The sequence below is a fragment of the Suricata suricatta genome, chromosome 13, assembly GCF_006229205.1.
Source record: "Suricata suricatta isolate VVHF042 chromosome 13, meerkat_22Aug2017_6uvM2_HiC, whole genome shotgun sequence".
NCBI classification, from domain to species: Eukaryota; Metazoa; Chordata; class Mammalia; order Carnivora; family Herpestidae; genus Suricata; species Suricata suricatta.
In genome coordinates, this window is record NC_043712.1 from 36,364,470 (window position 1) to 36,377,085 (window position 12,616).

The 12,616-nt window shown below is 40.0% G+C and overlaps 1 protein-coding gene across 1 annotated transcript in view; it reads right to left on the reverse strand.

The window, feature by feature from the left end:
* The window catches only part of PHF24 (PHD finger protein 24), a 26,266-nt gene that overhangs the window by 13,345 nt on the left and 305 nt on the right, over positions 1 to 12,616 (reverse strand). The window lies entirely within an intron of this gene.

Consider the following 12,616-nt stretch of genomic DNA (forward strand, 5'->3'; position numbering starts at 1 on the left):
TATATATATATATATATATATATATATATATATATATATATGTATGTATACCGATGTGGTGTACACACACACACACACACACACACACACACAAACACACAATGGAATACTACTCAGTGATGAAAAAGAACAAAAGCTTGCCATTTGCAACAACGTGGATGGAACTAGCGGGTATTATGGTAAGGGAAATAAGTCTGTTAGAGAAAGACAGATATCATATGATTTCACTCATATGTGGAATTTGGGAAACACAATAGATGAACATAGGGGAAAGGAAGGAAAAATAAGATACAAACAGAGAGGGAGGCAAACCATAAGAGATTCTTAAATACAGAGAAATGAGGGTTGATGGGAGTGGGTGGTTGGGGGGAGGCAGGAAAAATGGGTGATTGGCTGAGGAGGGCACTTGTTGGGATGAGCACTGGGTGTTGTAAGTGATGAATCACAGGAACCTACTGAAGTAGACCATGCTGTTAGCTAACTTGACCAAAAAAAAAAAAAAAAAAAAAAGTCAGATGCTTAACCAACTGAGCTACTCAAGTGCCCTGAATTCAAGGAGTTTAATGTTTTTAGATTCCCCATATAAGTCAAATCAAACAGTATTTTATTCAGCCTTTCTCTGCCTGACTTACTGAGAGGGCAGTTTTAAATCAACTAACTAGTGGAATTTAAGAAACAAAACAAATGGGGGCATCTGGGAGGCTCAGTCAGCTGAATGTCTGACTTCAGCTCAGGTTATGATCTCAAAGTTAGATTGTTCAAGTCCTGCATCAGACTCTCTGCTGTCAGCTTGGAGCCCATTTCAGATCTTCTGTCTCCCCCTCTCTCTCCGCTCACTCTGTCTCTCACAAAATAATAAACTAAAATGAAACAAAACAAAACCAACAATCATCAGGGGGAAAAAAGAGAGGCAAACCAAGAAACAGACTCTTAAGTATAGAGAACTGATGGTTACCAGAGGGGAGGTGAGTGGGGAGGATGTGCTAAATAGGTGATGGGGATTAAGGACGGCACCTGTGATGAGCACCAGGTGTTGTATGGAAGTGGTGAATCACTAACTTGGATGCCTAAAACTAATATCACACTGTTGTCAACTAACTGGAATTTAAATAAAAACTTAAAAAAACTAACTAGCAAAATGGTATTGCCATTTACAGAAACTGGGAAATGAAACTGGATTTTGTTACATGTTAAACTAAAGATGTTGGAGAGAAATTCAGGTCTTCCGTTAATCTTGCTTAAAACTTTTAAATGGCTTTCTATAGCTTTCAGGATAAAGTCATCCAAACTGTATTTTACCATTGCCTGTGAGGTCCTGCTTGGTCTGATCTCCTTTCTTTACTCTGTATTCTAACCACACTAGCTTTCTGTCAGTGTTAGCCATGCTTCCTATATTTTGGGTGCAACTGAATGTTCCTTTCCTCGGTTAGTCTCTATTCATCTATCAGAGCTCAGCTCAAGTATTGTGTCTTCATGGAAGTCCAGGTCAAAGTGCTCACAGCACTATGTTCTTCTGTTCTAGAGCCCTTATCTTTGTTATTACATATTCAGTAGGATGATTATCTGATCAATGTCAGCTTCCTCTATTAGATTGTTTTTATCCTGATTATTACCTATCTCCCCTGCCTAGCAATGTGTATGGGAAAGAATGGCATTTAATAAACATTTCCCAATTAATTAATTCTGGAGAAGCTTTTTTGATATCCTATTTATTTACTTCATTTTAACTCAAAGTTTTTTTTTTAAATTTAAATTCAAGTTAGTTAACATACAGTGTAGTCTTGGCTTCAGAGGTAGAAGAACCCAGTGATTCATCTCTTATATATGACACCCAGTGTTCATTCCAAAGTGCCCTTCTTAATGCCCATGGCCATTTAATCCATCCACCCACCCCGCCCACCTTCCCTCCAGCAACCCTCAGTTTGTTCGCTGTATTTAAGAGTCTCTTATGGTTTGCCTCTGTTTTCACTGTATTTTTCCTTCTAGTCCCCTATGTTCATCTGTTGAGTTTCTCAAATTCCACATGAGTAAAATCATATGATATCTGTCTTTCTCTAACATATTTCCTTTAGCATAATACCCTCTCGTTCCGTCTACATTGTTGCACGTGGCAAGATTTCTTTATCATCACCAACTAATATTCCATTGTGTGTGTGCGTGTGACAACAAATCTTTATCCATTCATCAGTTGTTGAACATATTGGCTCTTTCCCTAACTTGGGTATTGTTGATAGCACTGTTAAAACATTCAGGTGCATGTGCCCCTTCGAATCAACACTCCTACATCCTTTGGATAAATTCTTAGTAGTGCAGTTTGCTTGGTCATAGGTTAGTTCTAATTTTAATTTTTTTAGGAACCTCCATACTGTTTTCCAGAGTGGCTACCCTGGTTTACATTCCCATCAATAGTGCAAGAGGGTTCCCCTTTCTCTGAATGTTTTTTAAGATTTTATTTTTTAGTAATCTCTACACCCAACGTGAGGCTTGAACCCCCACCTCCAAAATCAAGAGTCCCACACTCCACTGACTTAGCCAGCCAGGTGCCCCAGGAATATTTACTTTGAATAAGTAACTGTCTTTTTCAGGATTGATTCAGGAAAGATTTATTGATCAAATTCAGGAAACTGTGTTTATGTTAAGATGTTCCTGCCCAGGGGACATAAGTTGTAATTTAAAAATCCTTTTCCCCTCATTGCAAAAAAAATTGGTCAGTAGGGGAATGGTTATGTTACAATGAAAGGCTATACAGTGTGAAAAATATTGAGGTAAAAGCATATTTACTGATGTGGAAAAATGTTGACAATGTACAAACATAATGAAAAAAGCAAGTTACAAAAATGCTCTCATGTTATGATTTAGTATTTGTAAAAATGAATGCTTTAAAATTTTTTTTGTTAATCTGTTTTTTCTAATTTTACTACATTGCACATTAATATATCATAAAAAAATCCTAGGATTGGCAATCTGGTGACTTGTTTCAGTTCTCGATCTGCTGTGATCCAGGACACCTTGTGTTACTGCCTTGGGCTTCAGTTCTCTGTTAATGAGTGTGTTTGGATTATGTAGTCTTAAACACTTATAATATTCATGCTCTTTTATCATATTCCTTTAAAAGTTTGTGTAACCTAATCAGGTATCTAGTCTGGGTGGGGGTGGGCCTAGGAGCAGAGAGGAGAATGTGGGTATGTTAGTACTATTGCTGAGGCTATGGATACAGAAGATTCTTGAAGAGACTGAGTCTATAGTCTCCAGACACTGCTCACATGCTTCAAGAGAACCAGCTGTGCTATGGGTAGGTAGCAAAGCAAGTCTTCCACTTAGGGCAAGAGAACAGGCATACCACACCAAGAGGGAGAATGTAAAACCGACAGACAACCCTTCACTGCAGACCTTCTTTACGATCAATTATTTCCAAAGCTACAGGGTTTTCCTCAGAAAACTTTCATGGTATTTTTTTCAAGTTTTGACTGTGATCCATAGTAAGAAATATAGTTTATGATGTGATTTTGTACACATATAGTAATAAACATGTGTTCATAGATCTAGAACTGAACCCACAGTTTTGTGAAACAATCCTACTTTTACTACATATGATGCTCCGTGATATTTTCTATCCTTTCTATCCTTTTTTTCATTAAAACAATCCTGATAGTGACTCTCCCAAATGATTTCATGAGTTTGCAATGAGTCTGGGCCTGTAATTTGAAAAATACAGCCTTCGAATAATTTTACATTAAAAAATTTTTTTTATGTCTATTTTATTTTGAGAGAGAGAGGCAGAGAGCATGCAGGGGAGGTGCAGAGAGAGGGAGAGGGAGACACAGAATCAAAGCAGGCTCCAGGCTCTGAGCTGTCAGCACAGAGCCTGATGTGGGGCTCAAACCCATGGACTGTGAGATCATGACCTGAGCCAAAGTCAGACACCCAACTGACTGAGCCACCCAGGCACCCCTGGATAATTTTACATTTTTGATCAGAGAACTACATTTTTGTCTTTTGATTTACAGACGGTTACTTCTAAAAGACAAAGACAACATTGTGAAGTAGTAAGTTTTCCCCTTGACCACTGTGATACAAGAACAGAATTCTCAAGCTTGTCATAAGAGTCTGTGGTTCTAGGGGTGCCTGGCTGGCTCAGTTGGTGGAGCATGCAACTCTTGATCTTGGGGTTGTGAGTTTAAGCCCCACATTGGATGTGGAGCCTTTTTAAAATAAAAAGTCTGTGATTCTGTAACTGATGATTGGCAGAGGGAAGGTGGATGAGGGAATGGGCAAAATAGGTGATGGGTATTAAAGAGTGTACATGCCATGATGGGCACTGGGTGATGTATGGAATTGTTAAATCACTATATTGTACATCTGAAATTAATATAGCACCAGGTTAACTATATTGGAAGTAAAATAAAATGAAAGAAAAGAGTCTGTTTCTAACAGAGATGGACAGCTACTAACACACCTTTTACTGAAGAAGACCCTATCCTATATGAGAGGCTGATTTTCTGACTTGTTCATAAAGGTAAAAGAATATTTATTGGATAATTTTTTACAATTATGAAAGGTGGAAATAATGTCAATAGGAAGATTATTATATAACCTGTAATATATTTATGCCATAAATAAAGAGAAAAAAATTGATTTAATCCAATAGGAACACAAAGATCAGAGCAATGATTCTCACTGGCTGGGTCCTGGCGGCTGGTGGAGGATATATATCTGAACTCGAGGAAGAGAGGAGAAATAGTGGATTGAAAAAAATGTATCAATTATAATATATATTTATATCTGTAAAGCAAATATTAAAGTCACCACTTTTTTTTTTTTTTTTTGTAAAATAGACTACAAAACAGCAGAGCTTGACAGTGTCCTCTTGGTTCTTTGGGAGATACAAAAGGTACTAGTACTCCAAATAGTTGGGGGCAGCCCCCTTCCAGAAATTGTATTATAAGTTTTGGGGATTAGTTATAAGACATTTAAGTTTCTTAGCAAGAAAGTATAGGTTGAAACAAAAGTTGAGAAATGCTTATTTGGAGACATAAAATAACCATACGAAAGTCATTTTTTTCAAGAATGATTCATTGGAGGAAAATCAATGGTATATATACACTTCATTCTTACTGGCTTTTCCAGATAATGTAATAAGAGTTCTCAACAAAGGCCAGCCAATGAAGAGGGTTACTCTATAAGTGAACTGACTCATTAATCATGTATCAGCAAATTAACCAGAGGCATCTCCCAACAAATTGTAGTCCTGCTACAACCCATTATTCTCTGTAAGGATAGCAAGAATCACTATTAAGCTATCTCAATTGTTAATGATGTCACTGCAGTGGTTTGTGGAGTTTATCTTTAAAGGAATTTCAATGAAGACTGAAGAGGACATCCACCAGCAAAATAAACATAAAAACAAATTAAAAACCACTTTCTGTTCCTGACCACCGGATCCTGGAGTACTTCTATTGCTTTTACCTGAGATGGTTCCTTTTCTAGGCCACTTTATGTACATAAGGGCAGAAAATGTAGAGCAGAACCATTGAAAAGAAACCATCAAAATCCAAACAAGACCCAAAATCATTTTGAATGGACATGACTTGGATTTTAAGAGTAAACTGTGAGGACACAACAGAAGTAGTCTTCAAAGAGTGAGGTTTAAACCTTTAATGCTTAATAGAGAAGATCAAACCTGTATACAAAATACATTTTGATGAAAATCAAGTGTGTTGATATATCCAAGATGTGCACCTGGGTGTTTGAGACGTTCACAAAATCAGCTCTAATTTCTAGAGAAACAAGTGGTAGTGATTAGTGATGGGTAAAAACAAATGCCTGGTGAGAAAAACCTGGCCCTTTCTGTGCTGGAAGAAGTCCTAGGAAGAAGAGTGAATTAAAAGGAAATCAAGTTGTAAAGATTCCACAGATGATAACTAATGATTATTTCTTTGGTTGGTGGGTGAAATTGGGTTTTCTGCCTCCCTAAAAAGGATGAAAGAAGAATAAAAAAATATTGTCTCAAGAATGATGTTACTGCCAGAGAATCTGTGGTATCTAAGGAAGGCTTGGAAAATAACCTCAGGGGGGCAGAAGCAGGTGGTGGTGAACAACAGAGACAAGAAGGTAGCATAGGGCTGTTTGGCTATATGATCTGGAGGAAATGGAAACAGATGACAAAACCAAAATCCTTCTTTGGGTAAGAGAAGTCTGTCTAGATGTATTTGTCAGGCAGTAAGACATAGGTGGGCAGCTTGGAATATGTGTGTGTGTGTGTGTGTGTGTGTGTGTGCGTGTGCGCGCAAGACACACCCATTCTCTGCAGAGCACATGCTTAGAACACAGTGAGAATATTTATAAGGGCAAAGTGGTGGGAGTAAGAGAAGGAAGGGTTGCTTCACAGAAGGAGCTGGCAGAGAAGCAAGGAAGGGGAAGGCAGCTAGGGAGCCTCTTCTCAAGCTCTCTATAAAGATTTGTACCTATGATAAGACTGGGAAATAGCCCTCCTAATAGGCAGGAGTCTCCTCATTTGGCACGCTAAGTGTAAAGTACATTTATTGTACTTGCTTTCATCTGATTATTTTTTTTTAATTTTGTATTTTGTGACTTTACTTAATTAATTTATCAGTTATAGTAGTTTTTTGGTGGAATCTTCAGGGTTTTCTATATATATAGTATCATGTCATCTGCAGATAGTGAAAGTTTTACTTCTTTACCAATCTGGATGCCTTTTATTTCTTTCATCTGATTCTTGATATAGGACTGGCAACTGCTTGAAAAAGGCTCAAAAGCATCTAAAAGTGACTGCTTAGAGGTTATGAGGGCTTTCCTAGGTTGCAACAAGGCAAAGAAAACCTCTGAGTGGAGGGACAAGGGAAAATAACCAGAGAGTGGGTTGAGCAGGTGGAAAAAGAAATGTCAGGTTTCCAGTGATATCAAAAGTGAGAAAAAATTTTTTGGTTCCCATTGTCTTCCACAGAGTATGGGTTCTATAAATCTTGTTGAATAAATGTTGCAGAGATGATTGAACAACATAAGTTTATTTGAGATAATGGTGTCAGTACCCTCTCTCTTCCTCAAAGTTGTCCAGAGAGACTGACCAAACTAAATCTTCAGAACCTAGTTCTAAAAACTACAGAATGATCATCTCATCTCATCATGTCTACTCTGCTTCCCCAGAGGTGGACCCTGAATGGTGGTGGTTCAGGGCTAGCAGGGATCAGAACAAGTAACCATATGGTAGTTAATGGTGACTATTCTGACCACAGGGGAGAGCTACAGAATTTTGGAATTTAGCCAGTTTGTACAACCACAGTAAGAAAATAGAGAATATTATCAGGATCAATGGTCTCCTGCAATTATGGGGTGTCCTGTGGCACTGCGGCCTGGCCCTAAGGGCACATGTAGCAAGCTTGAAAATGTGTCCTCCCCACTGGGTTTGGGCTGGAGAAATTTAGCATGTGCAGCATCTGTACGTGAGGGTAAAAAATTTCAAGGTAGTTGACGGTTGGTTCCAGGAAGCATGTGCCTAAAAGATTGAGAGCCTCAGGGAAAGTCACATACTTAACATGGAAGATAACTAGCCATGAGGGTATGGAAAACCAGCAGAACCAGGGTCTAAAAAATGCAAAATGCATAGCACAGACTCTAAGCTCACTGCCGACATCAACATCAATCTCAAGACTTTAAACAAAAACCATCAGAGTTTTGCTTTAGGAATGCAGTGTCTCATGACAGTGCTCTGGGAACCTGTTCATAATCAACCATTTCTGTTGACTAGCAGCAGTTTACAGATTACTTTTAGTTTTCCTGAAAGGGTCTACCTGGTACCTCCCTGTCTTCCTTCATTCTATTTACCCAGCACAGCAGCACTGGTTTTAGTCAGTCCAGAGAGACACAGTCACCCTCACAAGGCTCTTTTGGGGTTTCCAAGCAGCAGAAGGGCTAAAGACAATAAAAACTGTCTTCCTGAACTCTGCTCAAGAGAGTGATACATGAAGGAGGTCCTGTTTTTAATATTTACCGAAAGCCATCAAAGCTCTAATATACATGAGAACACAATTATGGCATGATCCTTAGCCTCTGGGGGCTTAGGATGAGTCTTCATGAAAAGCTACAGTGCTGGCTTCCCACAGAAGCAGAGCAACAGTTAAGAAATAGCACACCATTAGTGACTGGCTGGTGCGACTACACTTAGCAAGCAGAGCTTCTCAGCAAGATGGAGGGGCACTCCCTCTTCTCTGCTGTGGGCCCCTGCAGCACAGATTCAACCCCATTTAATAAACTTATTATACCTTAATTATCTTTACTTGTTTATTGATTCTACAAATATTTGCTGAAAGCAGCCTACCATGTGTCCGGCACAAATCAGGCACTTAATAACTGTTGTTAGAATGAACAAATGTGATCTCACTCAGCCTGTGAGAATGCAGTGTATATGCGTGTGTAGGGGGCATGAGTGTAGGATTAAAAAAAAAAGGTGTTGCTTGAGCTAAATTTTGAAATATGAGTGGGAGTTACCCGAGTGGCTAAGGAGAAAAAAAAAAAAAGAATTCTAGGAAGAGGTAAAAGCACATGCCAAGGCATGGATTGCTATATGGGGACTCCATCACAGCTTAGGAGGTATGAAGCCAGCCGGTTGCTGGATAGAAATAGGCAAGCAAAACTGCCTTCATGTATGAATCAGCCCCACAAAACTGGTTTGAGACGGTATGCTTAAAATATTCGTTTAGAAGGGAATATGTATTTGAATTTTAGGAGGCAAAAAACCCAGAGAATTGAATTTTCTGAGGCCAGGTGGTAGGAAAGCCCTGTTAAGTTCCAGGATTGACCAGTGAGCATATTGCTTGGCCTTTGGACCCATCAGGAAACTCTTCTCCACAGCCGAAGAGCTGGTAGGTGGTGACTGTAGTGAATCACTGGGGCTTTCCCTCTGGAAGACCCATAAGTTTGATTAGGAAACTCCAAAAAGGAAAGAAAAAAAAAATAAAGGAAAGAGAGAAAGTGAGCCAGGCAGCCCACACACTGTTGTTTTAAGAAGACTCCAGTAAGACCCCTTGTGTAAGAAGATCCCAGTAAGATGAAACATTCCTCAAAAACAAATAGAATCATGTATGTAAAAGGGCTTTAACTATAACTAGTTATCCAAATATAAGGTACTGTCATTATCATAAGAAGCTAAGAGTGTGGCCAGTTCACTCAAAGTATATGGGCAAAAGTAATTTAGAGAGAGCAATGGCAGAGGGGCTAATGATGTAGCTGCCAGAGGAGGCACAGAACCTACAGGTACTCTGTAAAGCTATAATTTCTCTGACTTTTCTTACTCTATAGTAAACGATCAGAGACATGCAGACTGATTCTATGTGAACTCCTCAAGGGCAAGCAACTGTCATACATATCTAGCATAGTGCCTGGCAAGTAGGTTGCACTTAGTAAATATATGTGTCTCTCAGGGAATTGCTGGAAGGGGAAGAAGTTTGGAGGGATGTTATAATGGAAAAGTAATCATGTCTCCATCTATAAACTGATGTCCTTGGTTTCTTGGTCCAACGCTGGTAAGCAATTCCTGTCAGAACTTGGTCATTAAGACTCAAGTATGGAGTGGATAATGATATTCCCATCAGAAATGAATAAATCAATCTGGGAAATGAAGACAGCAAAAACCAAGAGCACTGTTTGAGAAAAGCAGGTGGGACTGGAAGATAAAGATTCTGTAACTAAAAAGAAATGAAATTATTTGCATAAATATGATCCACTTAGGAACAGGTGTACTGGAAAAAATAAAGGGAGTGTGGGAAATGAACTGAAGAAAGTCCTATTCATGTCTGAGGAAAAGGAAGCACTGTCAAAAATATGGCAAATGTAGGAAGAAGAAAACTGTAAGAAAGTGATCAGAGAAGATGTGGAAGATTAAATGTTTAAAAAAAAACCATAAGTAAAACCCCACATATATCTGTACATGGATGTGAAGTTCTCTCCCATTTTATTTCCCTTAGGAGAGAGTTTTTGTTTTTTGAGGTTTTTTTTTTTTTTTTTTTTTTTTAGATTTAGGCAGCTGAGTGACATCCTTCACATCTATTCTGGAATGATTGGACTTATGTTGTGTTTAGGGGAGAGTTAGCACTCTTAGGATTTTTGTAATCTTTATGTTTACCCAATGCTGGACATCAAGGAAATGATATTCGAGATCCAATATTTGGAGAGCACCTGAAGCCACCTAGCAATTTTTCCAGGGACATGAGAGGGTTGGATACCAAGAGCCCCCAAAGAAGGGTGTAGGAAAAAAACCCCAATGGCATATTCTGAATTGGAGCAAAGGTCATATTTCCAGATTTGCAGCCTTGCTCCTTCTTCTTCTTTTTAAAGTTTATTTTGAAAGAGAGACCGGGGAGGATAGAGAGAGAGGATAGAGAATTCCAAGCACCATCAGTGCAGAGCCCAATGAGGGGCTCGAACTCATAAATCATGAGATCATAACCTGAGCTGAAATCAAGAGTTAAATGCTTAACTGAATGAGCCACCCAGGCTCCTGATTTTCTTTAAAAAAAAAGGGGGGGGGGAGGGGCATTTGGGTGGGTCAGTCAGTTGAGTCTGACTTCCGCTCAGGTCATGATTTCTCAGTTTGTGCGTTCAAGCCCCACACAGGGCTCACTGCTGTTAGCTCCCTGATGGCTTTGGATCCTCTGTCCCCCTCTCTCTGCCCCTCCCCAGCTTGCACTCTCCCCCAAAATAAATAAACATTAAAAAAAATATACACGCACACACATAAATAACCCTATTTATTTTGGGGTGTTAAGCTGATGAGAGGGGTGTAAACTCAAAGGGGAATTTTAGACAACTCTGTAATGGAGAAGTTATTAACCAATGTAAACCTTTGTCAGAATTTACTCCACTGAGGGAGCTGTGCCTGAGATGCCACACCCATGCTTCAGGCAGCCACCGAGTTTAAAAAGAAAAGCTAACAATTGGTAAATCAGCTTGTTTTGTTTTCTCACAAACCTAATCTTTCCTAAGTAGCCTCAGGAGTCAAGGCAGCTACTTCCATTAAGGGAGGATGTCACCAGGTTTGGCTATGTGGAAGTAGAATAGAAGGGAAACAGGTAAATTCTCTCAGAATGGTTCTCTATGAATACCTTGCTTATTTCCTTCACTACTCTGTTTTTGGACAAGAAACCACAATCTATCCTTGATCCCAAATTTGCACCCTTGGGATTCAGGTGGAATGAAAGCACTACCACAGCCAAAGGGGTGAGATGACAGTGCATCACTGTGTCAGGTGCAGAACCTTTGCCCTCCCCAGAAAATGGACTCCCAATAATCCTTCCTTGGCTCTGCACCTTTTCTGCCCTACTCATCATCATGCAGAGACACTTTTTGGAAAAAAGTGTCCCTGCATGTTATCTGTGGACCAATGTCTGTTGGTGTATGTAGTCAGAGGGCCACAAGGCCACTATGAATCATGCTTGCTAAAAGTGACCCTGTCTTTCCCTCCTCTCCCCCAAGGATTCTGCAAGTTGGGAGGGTGGTCTCAGAACACCAACCTCTGAAGTGTTCCTCTTGTTCCCCAGAGCAAATCCTATCAAAGGCCACACCCAGAGGCTTCTCCCCGACTCAGTTAAGTCTGGAGACAACCAGAGGCCTCATTACAGTGGGTTGCCAGTGAAGGAAGCCACACCCTGAAATCTGGGGATTCAGTGGAAATCAGTTCCTGCAGCAGTCTCATCCCCAATTAAACAGTCCTCATTCACTTATTTAGTCATCACATTTACTGACCATATACTATTGCATTATATTGCATGTATTACTACATATAGTGAATATACCATATACTATGCCTGGTATCTTAATACAGCTTAACAAATACACATTCTTGCTTCTGCCTCTCCTTGACACTTTTTCCCATATAAATTTCAAAAACCGATCTCAGGATTCCAAGCTTTGTGACCTTGGGCAATCTGCTAAACCTCTCTGAGTCCAAAGTGCCTAATGTTTAAAGGGGGATGATTTCATAATGCTGCTGTAAGAATTATATGAGATGTTAAATATCCCTGGCATGGTTCCTGATACATGGGGGCTCAATAATCCTACATATCCTGTCCTTCCTTAAAAGGACTTTCTCTTCCAGGACCTGAGAGCATTAATAATTCCACCTGTCTCATTGCTTGCTTATAGATAGTCAAGCTCAGGGTCTTAAGTCTTCTATCTTAGCTCCAGAGTCCTCACTGGTCCTCCCTTCCCTTACGTCCTTTGCTCTAATAGAAGTTTTTGACTCCACAAATATCCAGCTTCGAGACAATCTGGGCTACTACGGAAAATCAATTTTCTAATGGGGCTGGTGGAGGAATGGACAAAGGCATCAGCCCCATAAGGCCCCAGTTTCTCGACCACCTTGGAGGGGTACAATTTAGGGCACACTGAGCCCTAAAAAGGTCAAGGCTAAAGTCCTTTGGGCACGTGGGAAGTTACTCCTGGCCTAGATCCCGCGGCAGGGTCCTCTCCTTCCAGTCAGAGGTTCATTCCAGGCAGTTCCAGGGCACAGTCTAAGGTATTCCTTTATACTGGGGTCCTCTGTGGGGTCCATCCCCACCGAGCAGGCTCTTGAGGCTCCCCTATGTTCTCAAACGGTCTTCCA